The 11200-nt window shown below is 41.6% G+C and overlaps 1 long non-coding RNA gene across 1 annotated transcript; it reads left to right on the top strand.

Moving 5' to 3' along the window:
- Positions 1-200: 200 nt before the first annotated feature.
- Positions 201-8913, top strand: LOC118998558 (uncharacterized). Its single transcript, XR_005068886.1, has 3 exons — positions 201-351; positions 6978-6979; positions 8807-8913. It is a non-coding gene; the product is annotated as an uncharacterized LOC118998558 (long non-coding RNA).
- The last annotated feature ends 2287 nt before the right edge of the window (positions 8914-11200 follow it).

Here is an 11200-nt window from a genome sequence, read left to right as displayed (position 1 = left end):
GAGCAGACAGCAGATTTCTGTGGACCTGAGTCTCTTAATTAGATTTTGGTGGCTTAGCCACAGGAAGCCATCAGAGGTTAAAGACTCAATTTTTCTCGATGGTGTGCTCTAAAGAAAAACGATCAGTATGCAATTTTCCTACCTGCTTCTCTATCTTGTAACATTTTATTTTCTCTGCTTTCTTTTGCCATTGTCATTAGGCTATTCATTATCACGACTGTGATAAATCGGCCAACACTGTCTTTGTTCTTGCTCTCTAGAGTCATCCTCTAGTGAGGAGGGTCTGCCTTGGCTGCTGGGAGAGCCACAGCTAATCTGGACTGGACTGAAACCCAGGAGCAACCCTCTTAGGTGGGCACCCAGGGTAGGTTCCCCAAATTCCTCTTCCTTCTCACAAACCTTAGTTTTAAAAGTCACCCCCATCCAGTGGTGAGGAAGGCCATCCAGAAGTTTCATTTAAATTCCCTCTCATCAGATGGGCTGCTCTCAGAGGCTGCACTGGAGGCTATTTTCAGGTTTCAAAGACATCACTCCATACTCAGGGACAAAGGTAAGACACAGCAAGGTGGCGCTGGTGAGGCGCGGGGAGCACCGAAGGGTCTGATGCATTCTTTTCCATGCTGAGGTCTCATAGTCCCTGGAACACTATAGTGGTGCTGTTGTATTTTACTTCTTTTGATGCCGTGGGGGCCTCTGGAGATGGAGATTTTGATATCCCACACTCTTCCAAGCAACAGAAACTTACCTTCAGGATCGGAGCTCTGAGAACAGGTCACAGTTTGGAAAGATACCTGCAGAAAATGGCAGGCGGGACTGGAAACCCAAGAACCAGGGTGAACTTCTCAATCCTCTTTTGATTATTAAGGTGAGTTGGATTGGATTGTTATCCATTTCACTTATGTCAGTTTTTGCACAAGTCATGACTCCCTCTTCTATCTTGTGGTACCAGGTAGGGACAAGGTGGGACCAGGTGAAGGGAGTCCCTGCCTGTCACCTCATTGAGGGCAGGGTTTACCCCTCCTCTTCCAACTGACAACACGAGCTCACAGAGCCAAAACATTAAGTCTTTTCTGAGTTGCAGTTGAGTTACATAAAGGCTTTAATAAGCTTTAGCGAGTTCCTTACAAATTCTAACTCCTCGTGGACTCCTCATTACAACCCTATGATGTAGGTACTACTGTTATCATTCCACTGTATAGACAAAAAGGCTGAGGCACAGTAGGGTAAAGAACACAGCTGGGGAGATGGGAAAGGAGCTTCAACCCAGCAGTGTGCTCCAGGGTACGCACTCAGTGCCCGCGCTGGACTGTGCTCCTGCCTGGTGCTGGCTGGATCTTCTCCGCCACCTCTTGGAAAAACAGATGTTGCATGTCAAAACTAAAAACAAAAAAAAGCTCATATAAAACCTCTTCATAATATCAGGTGACCCATACCTTTGTGCTCGCTCTTTCCAGGTAGTGTTTGAATTAGAGTGAGCTCGTGATGTGAAGGGTGCGGCAGACTAAGGTTGTTGGCCTTTTTGAGGAGATGCCTACTCTTCCAAAGATTTAGGAAACTTGTATCATTGGCACAACCCTCAAAAATATAAATAAGAGAGAAACAAATTGAATAGGCTTTTAAATTGTAAACTTCAAAGAAAAGTGTAGAAAAATCAATGGCTCTGTTTTGATAGTCAGGGTCAAAGAATTCATTTCCTTTTCCAAAACGAACCACTTCTCCTGGGTCAGACTTTATAGCCTTCTATAATTTATGTACTCCCCAATGTTGGAGGCTCATGGAAACTCAGTGAAATTGCTTCAGGAAACCACCATCATCTATTTATTTGAATTTTGAATTGTCCTCTAGGGATTATGTTTAATGCCATCTTTTATAGTTCCAGTGTGCTTTGTGACATCTGAGCAGTGAGTATTTTCCCCTAATGTGGCATTAAGATTGGAGACCAAAGTTGCATTGATTTTTAGCAAAATAAAGTTTTTTGGTTGACTTGTTAGACTGTCCTTGTCTTTGACTATATATTATAATTTAGCACAGAGAATAATTTATGGAAATGTCGATTCACTTTGAATTTCATAAAAAATTGCACCAAGGATCCATTCAAAATGGCAGCACTTCCTGCTTTGTACCTAATTTGAAAGTCTCATTTAGTGTAATGCTGAGGCTCCCTGGGCACTAAATTCTGTAGATCTCTAGTTGAACAATAGGTGAAGATGCTAGATGGCGAGTGAAAGTAGCTCAGGAATGGGCCAAAAGTAACATATCTGGAGTACCTATTCTTTACCAGGAATTATGCTAATGCTTTATATATGTTTTCTCATTTAATCCTCAAACCAATGGTATGACGCAGTTTCTTATCACCCCATTTTATGCCTAAAGAAAGCAATTTCCCAAGGTTTTCAGTATTTTTCTCAAGGACCCAAATTAAATGAGGGCTGAGACTGAGGTGGAAACACAGGTCCACCTGTTGTAAAATGCAAGGTGCTCACACCATCCAAGGTGTACCCCGACTCAGAAGCCCTGGGTTTATTCATTTCACTGATTTTTACTTGGCACCTGCTCTGTGCCAGGTACTTATGTAGTTGCCAGGGACTCGATAGTGTTCAGGACATAAATTATGACTATTCTGAAGCCTTGTCTTCCAGACGGAGACGGGGGAGTTCCAGGTGGAGAGGAGATGACCAGAGGAGCAGCCATCTAGAAGAAGAGCTCCCACGCAGAGGAGAGGGCCTGAGGAGGACATGCAAAAATGATTAGAGAGCACACTGAGAAGGGAGAGCAGGCAGGAGGTGTGGTTGGCAAGGTACTTGAGGCCGAGATCACGTAGAGCCATGTGGGCCACAGGAAGACATTTGGATTTAAGAAGCCCCTGGAATGTTTTAAGCAGGACGTGGTATAATTTGCTCATTTTGAAATTCAAAGAATGAATTAAAAGAAGGACTATGGAATCAGGAGGACCAGTTGTGAAGTCATGATAATAATAGCCCAGGCAAAAGTTGCTGGGGCCTTGGCTGGGGGACGGTGGTGGGGATGGGGAGAAGGGGACTACTGAGGGATGCATCCTGGAGGCAGAGGGGTGGGCCTATCCGGTGCCTCCGTACTTAACTGTGTTGCAAAGGAAATGAGAAACTTTCGAATGACAATTAGTACCTTTGGGCATCAAGTTTACCCTTGTAAGAATGAGTTCCACTTGGATTCCAATTGTACGAATCTAAGTCTCACAGTAGCCTGTTATAAAACATAACAGGGAGAAGATGATTTTACTTACATAACAGCATACATTATAAAATGTGTGAAGAAAGTCAGTGAATTAATGGAAAAGTCAGAGAAAACTTGAATGAATAGACATGCCTTCCTTGTTCCTAGATGGAACAATTTACTCAAATTGTAAGGCTACCAATTCTTTTTAAATTATTCCAATTATGTAATACAATTCTAACCATAATACCATACTAAATCTTAAATGCATTTGAATGAATAAACTTTTGGTAATGATAAAGAGAAAATTGCCCTCTAAGGCACTAATGTGGCTTATAAAGCTATAGTAACTAAACTAGATAATAATGGCAGAGGAATCAGGAGAAGAATCTTTGCAATAGAGCAATAATTCTAGAAATGAACATAAGTATATACAAAGTTTTGGTCTGAAGTAAATACGTAATTACAAATGAGTTATGAATTTATAGATTACCCATGTTTTTTGAACCATAAGAAGACACACCTAGGTTTTAGAGGAAAAAATAGGGAAAAATTTGAAGCAAAAAACATGGTAAAATATTTAATACCATAAATAACATTTCATCAATGTAAATGTAAACAGAACTCAACAGCAGCATTAACAACCATTATTCCTCCCAAATTTGGGGGGTGAGGGAGTGCATCTTATAGTCTGAAAAATACAGTATTTTAGTAAATGGTGTTTGGATACTTGGCTTAATAAATTGCAAGCAATTAAGTACATCTTACACCAATAAGTTAATTATTAGACAAATTGACCATTTATTGCTAAATAAATTAAACATTTCAATGTAAAAAGTATTTTGAGATACAAGAAGAAAATTTAGGTATTTTTATAACCTTGAAGTAGAGAGAGATTCTTTTGTAAGGATGATATCAATCTCAGCAACCAAAAAAAAAGAGACAAAGTTAAAGTTCTCTGCAATTAAAAAACTTAAAAATGAAAAATTAAGAGAAATATATTTGACACATTATTTTGGCAAATGATTACTATATATCTCTGAAAGAAAGTTCATTTCTGAACTGAGTTTAGTTTAGTTTAGTTCTGAGCTCTGACAGAAAAATGAACTATGACATGAGTAAGAGTTAAAAAAGAATTAACACAGATACCAAAAAATATATGAAAAATGGTCTACCCCAGCACTAATTAGGGAAGAGTAGGTAAAATGTCAAGGAGATCTTATTATTTCCCCTTTTGAATTGGCAAAGATGATAAAGCACTGATAGCCAATGCTAGTACCAGCATGGGGAAGAGGACACTGGTTAACATGTTGCTGACAGGAACGAAAATTCACACTTCCCAAGGCAATTTCACAATATGTGAAAAACGTATTCTTGTTTCTAGGAATTTATCCTAATGATATAAAGATATGTGTAAGAAGTCAACTACTGGGGTATTTATCATAGCACTCTGTAAAACGTCCAAAAAGAGGATTGATTGTATACTTTATAGTGTAGGAACAACTAGAGAAAATAGTCATTAAGTATGATGTGGTAGAAGAGCCCTCAGTGACATAAAAGACCTTCAGATGTATTTCAAATGCAAATACAAAGCTTATACAGCAGCGCGTGAAGTGTGGGCGTATTTTTTTATGAAACTGTGAGTGTATGTATGTACAGTGCATGTTTGTTTGAGGAGGTTGGATCATGTCTCTGAGTGAGTGTGGTTATAATTGATTTTGTACTCCTTTGTGTATACCTAATTTAAAAAAAATTAACCCTGAACATATTTTAAAGCACTGTAGCTAAGAGCATGACTCTTAGCTAGGCGGGCCTATGCATATCTACTGAGTGCCCTTTGACACTGGTTGGCTGACTGCATCTCAGTGTCCACCTATGAAGTGTCCATCATAATAATACCTCCCTGACAGATGGTTGTGTTAAAATAATGCATAGAAAACACATAGCAAGTTCTCGTCACAGCTATTTCTGTTAATTATTTTATTTTTTTTACTATATTTTATCAGTTATAAAAATATCCTTTTTAAAACAGAATGGATTGACTCTGCAATTTGATAAAATTGGATTAGCATCAACTTCTCTTCTTGGAGGATCAAAACCAGTAGGTTTTATTTCTTATTTCTCACCTGTCCCAGATGTTATCTCTGGATTGCACAATGCAAGTTGCTGCCAGCAGGGCAAGGCAGTTCCCACTCTTTGCTGGGATGATAAAGCCACCTGGACATTACTGTTTCTGAGTGTGATCCCTGAGGTTCCCACTGCTCTACAGTTTCAAATGGTCAAAGCTGTGAAAGTACTCAGTTTGGGAGGAGAAAATTAGGCTCAGAATAGTGCCTGAGAACCCCCTAAGTAGTCCTAATGTTTCTTTGAGTGATTGATAAACAAGATAGAGCATATTAAGGCAGTAGTGAGGGCTTTTAAAAGTTGGTGTGGTGCAGAGGGTTTGTGGTACAAACACACTGCATGTGACTCCTTCTGAAATATGCCCAGAAAGGGGTGGGGAGCCAACCTGTGGGTTACTTATCACTAACGATGTCTTTGTTTAGACCTGTGATCATGCCATACATGTTTCAAGAAATAATATTTTCCGAAGCAATACCTCTTATGCTTGTGTTCAGTTATACCCATGGTTATCTGGGGCTTAAGATGAGGAGGGAGGAATAATTTTGCCTTAGATAACTGTCAAATTATTGTTGTTGAACTCTTGATTCCTCATGCTCCTTCTCTTGCTCAATTACTTTTTCTTCCTTATTTGTGAGACACATTCATCAATTGGTATTAAGTTTTTTAAATTCAGGAATGGGTAGATTTAACAGTTGAAAGAAGTTCTCTATCCATACTTGTTTCACATTTTTGCTATTTAAACCCAGTGGTCCATCTGAAGACTGCAGGGAGTAAATGGTAATGAGCTATAGCAGCTCTTTGCCTAGTTAAAGAATATCAGCAGACTCTCCATTTCGTTCCTCATGCTGTAAGTTAGGATAGTGGATAATTCCCTGGAACTGGGTGGTGGAATTGTTTTCCTCCAGGCATTTATGGGAGTCACGAAAGAAGAGCTGGATCCAGTAAGATATATGCAGGCTGACAAGTGGCTTATTTAACTTAATATGGAAAAATATAAAACACTGGGAACTAGGTCAAAAATGGCAAAAAGGATTAGAGCTTAAATAGAGACAGGTTTCCAGACAATGAAGGGAAAAGGATCTGGCAGTAACAGTGTCTACAAAGCCCAACCCATCAGCGTCATGTCTGGCAGTAATTAGGAGGCCAAAGGAATACTGTGATGCATCGACTAGAGGACAAGAATAGAAAAGAGAAAGGGCTGATAGGCTTTGAGGAGCTGAACGGCCTTGCAGAGGAAGGGGAAGGCTCACAGGAGGCAGTTCCCTGAGTTGGAAGGAGACAGCAGGGAGCCTCCTCTCTGGCCTCTTTGTGGGTGGCTGGGTGATTGACGCACAGGAGAAGAGTAGGGACAGAGTAGATGGAGCACACAGTGAGAGGGGCATGAGGTGTCCTATTGCAATGACCTGTTGGCAATTCAGGTGCTACTATCCATGACTTCTTCACATTCTACAGTGTGCTTCCCCCATGGGTCTTGTGGTCCACCTGTCACTGCTAATTTCTATCCATCTTCTTGCAACTAGACTCCAACAGGAATCAGCTATTTAGAGTCCCTCTTAGTACGGATCCCTCCATTTTTCTTAACATCCTGCTACTGAGCCTCCCCCCCAATACCTCCCAGCCTTGTGCCTCCCAGGGAGGCCAAGCACTTTCAGATATGACAGCCGTTTGGATCTAGGTTCTCCAAGACTTGCCAGTCTGTTCCATTATTTAACCAGGACACATACCAGCTGGGTTTAAGAGTGCAGCTGGATGTTTTTCAAGGCTCATCTGAGCTTCAGCTGCAGTGTATTTGTGTGTGTATGTGTGTGTTTTCTACATTAGGGATGCCAGTTCATGCTGGGAAGCGGAGCAGGAATCCTTTCTCTTCCATTTGCTCTGCAGAACACCATGTGCAAGGCGATGTCCAGTCAACACTCTGCAGAGGCAGAGGAATGAATGATGCAGAAAGAACCATTGGCTCAAATTCATGCTGAGCTCTGGAATCTGATTTCAGATGTGGCTCTTCTTTGGCATTTGAAACCATCTCCCAGGAAGATTGGAAAAGTGTAGTCCACTTGGTGCCTTTGTTGTTTCAATACTCAGCAGGGGTGGGTTGAAAACCTGAGGCCTCTTGGGCATGATAGGAAATATCAAAAGAGCTTAGCTTAGCAAGGTCCATACTGAGGGAGGAAAATGAACTCTCAGAGATCACCTGAGATGCCTATAGTGTCCTCCACTAGAAAAGATTGAGGCATGGGTTGACAGGTGTCTTATTGTGAGGACAATCAAGTGTTCACACAGATGGTGTCTCCTAATAGGCCTGCATGGCAGTATGATGCCTAGACACAGGGCAATGAACTTTAAGATTTGTAGCTAGCAAGATATATCCATGCAAGCTAAGTCATTCCTCTGAAAACTAAACTTAATTCACTCCACTGGAAATCAGCATTGCTTGGGGCACGGAGAGCAATTCCTGAACAAAACAGACATAAACTGTGGCCCTCAGTGCTCATACATTCTTGTGGGTGGACAAGAAAACAGTTGCTGCCTCTAGAGTACACTAGGTGATAAGTGCCACGTGAAAGAAAGACAAGAGGGGTGTAGGAAGTGTCGGGAGAGGGTTAAATTGGATTGTCTTGAAATTTTCAGATGCCTGGTGTAATTGTGGCTGTCTGGATAATTATTTTTCAGTTGTAGATTTTTCAGGTTGTGTGAATGATAATATTCTTATATTTGTATAGCATTATAATTTTCAAAGCACTTTCACACCTATTATGTATGAAAATATTATTTCCATAGACTTTGCTTCTGCCAACTTCATGTAGATAAGGAATTTGCTTCATTCAGACACAGGTTTGCACTATATTAAATTTGGACTTTACATTTAGGTGACTTACTGGGAAAATGTCCTTTTCTATGTTATGAATATGTTATTGTGAACTGCATCAGTCATTCTCTGGGAGGCCAGAGTAAGACTTCTCCCGGCAGCGGCCTGGTGGACTCCTAAGGAACTTTGGAAGGAGGAATTGTTGAACATGTCAGCACGCTAGTGTTCTCTCTCAGTGTGTGGGCCACTGGAGAGGACAGTCCCATTCCTTTGTCATGTATGAAAACATATAAGGAAAGGAGAGCTCTTGCAAACCATTGTAACTCCTACGTGCGGACACTCCCCAGTCACCGTCATGCCTAGGCTCTCTTGCGCCTCGTGTCCAACTGGGCTGTACATTTCTCCTTGGGTGTCCTACTTTCACATCAAAGTCACTTCGTCTAAATAAAGCACATCCCTCTGCTCTTGCTCCTCCTCTTCAATTTTAAATCTTTGAGGGTTCCTTAGACCCCTCCCCTCTCCACTTCCCACATATTTAGAGATCTGCCCTTTCTTTCTATCTTTTCTTCCAATTGCTGCTAGGCTAGTTCAGGACTTGTGGACTCTGAACAAATGTCCAAATAATTGCAATTGTCTTCTTTCTTGTGACCTCAATGTCATTTTCAATATTTTTTCCCTTTTCAGGCTCATCCTCTGGGAGCACAAACCTCATGCTCTAACTTGACCAGCTGAGAGTTCCTTGAAGGTTTCCTTTCTCTGTGCACGTACCGCCCCTCCCACCAGTCTCCAGTGACAAGGCTAGTCTGCCTTTGTGCTCTCTAAATCTGACTCACCCACCAAGTGTTTGGTCAAATGTAGCCTCATGAAATACAGGGTTGCTAGATAAAATACAGGACACCCTATTGAATATGAACTTCAGATAAATGAATGCTTTTTTACTATATTTCTTGAATATTGCATGGGACCTATTTGTACTAAAAATATTTATTGTTCATCTAAAATTCAAATTTACCTGGGCACCCTGTACTTTAATTTTCTAAATCTGGCAACTGTGCTCCAAGAAACCTTCCCTGGCTGCTCTGACTCCTGCATGTCCCAGAGCTAAATGTCTGTGAAAGGCCTGTAGTACTTTTTCACAACCTTGAATGCTTTTACAAGAGGATGCAGTCTAACTTTTTATAGGAGGGTAGTAAATTAAAAATCAGCACTGTCTGTACTCTTTCATTCAACAGTTACTGAACACCTACTATGGGCTAGGAAGCCATGAAGATAGTTTGGATACAAAGGTAAAAATAGTCCTTGTTCATTTGTTTATTTTCTTCTTTAGATTTCCACATAAGTGACTTAACTCACCTAGCATAATACCCTCTAGGTCCATCCATATTATCACAAATGGCAAGACTTCATTCTTTTTTTACAGCCAAATAGTATTCCATTGTATATATGCACCACAGCTCTTTTGTTCTCTAGTCTACTGATGGGCACTTAGAATAACTATGTATGGTGCCAAGTGCATACTAACCTCATCAGGTGGATCACTTCACAAATTATATAATTGTCTAACTGTTATGTCGTACACTCCAACTAGTATAAATAATATTGAATGTCGACGGTAATTGAAAAAAATAGTACTTGTTCTTAACAGCGCCTGGTTAGAGCAGCAGGCCTCAACAGCGCACAATTGCAGTGCAGCATGCTGGTGGCCACAGAGAGTTCACTGTAGGGTGTTTACTACAGGGTGACTTCTCAGGAGGAGCTATGTCTTAAAGGGTGACTAAGTTTGGGGGGGAGGTAGAAAGAAGCTCTTTCTGGGCAGAGAGAGAAAGACATACATAGGCCCAGGTGAAGGAGAGATTAGGGCGTGACCAGGAAGTTGGGAGAGCTTCATTTGTTTGAGGGGAGTTTTCATAAGCCAGCACACGGTGCATCTCGAGGTCAAGTTGTTAAACATTTCCCAGCACACCATGGAAAATGAGGTTTAGAAAGAAGACAAAAACCAGATCATGCAAATTTTGTATGTCATGCTTAGGAGGCTGAGCTTTATCCTGAAAATTGTAGTGAGCCATTGAACCATTTAGAGAAGCAAAATGCATATTTCAGAAAGATAGCTCAGAGGATGGCTTCAGGGAACAAGACCGATGCAGAGGCAGCTATAGTGATTCAGGCGAGACGCTGAGGTGGGTGGGATGGGGAGGTGGACACATTCAGGATGCCCTGCTAAGGGCATCCACTCACCAGGACCTGTGGCCAAATTGGATACGTAGGGTGATAGAGGGAAAGAAATGAACATTTCAGGCTTGGGCCACGTTGGGATGGCAGAAACATTCATTAAGGTAGTGGTGAGAGGAAGGTAAGCAGGTTTGGGGGGTAGGAATTATGAGGAGATCTGTCTGAACATGTTTTATTTCACATGTGGCATTTATTATATCTGGTTTCATTTTGTTACTCACCTTTTCCTGTGCCCCTTTACTCTCTAGGTGGACTCTGATCCTTTTGAGCACCTGGACCATATCAACTGACCTGGGTGTGTCCCCAGTGTCTTGAACTCCTTACCACCTCTTGCAAATTCACTTCACCACACGCTGGGACACAAAGCCCTGGCCAAGCCTGCAGGCAGCTGCAGCCGATGTGGTCTGCACGGTTGAGCACGGCAGGGACTTTGAGCAAGGACACAATTTCACCCCCAACACGTGTTTCTCCTCTGAGGGAAGCTGAACACCCCAGGTGACCTTGCCCCCTCTAAGAGGGGGGACGCGTTTCACAGTGGCAGCAGGAGGCTGCGGGTCAGTGAGAGTGATGACCAGGCCTCCAGAGATCCTGCTCTGTCTCTGCAGAACCCCATAAATCTTTCCATCAGGAGTAATTCCCTTTGGATCAAGAGAGCCCTCTGCATTCCTGAAATCAGTGAAGGCAAAATGTACAAGGATTTCTGAGAAAAGTGAATGTGGTGTGAGCGTGATCCCTGGGTGTTACTATGCAGAGAGAAAGCTTTTTTTTTTTGACTCGACTGAATGGTGTTCTTTGCTCTCAAGTTAACTCATGCACTGGATTTGGTCCAAGAACATTTTGTTTCTTGAT

The sequence above is a fragment of the Sturnira hondurensis genome, unplaced genomic scaffold (genome assembly GCF_014824575.4).
Source record: "Sturnira hondurensis isolate 20B ecotype Veracruz unplaced genomic scaffold, ASM1482457v3 Scaffold0014384, whole genome shotgun sequence".
NCBI lineage: Eukaryota > Metazoa > Chordata > Mammalia > Chiroptera > Phyllostomidae > Sturnira > Sturnira hondurensis.
The sequence above is the reverse complement of the archived record's forward strand: the minus strand, read 5'-3'. Positions and strand labels throughout refer to the sequence as shown.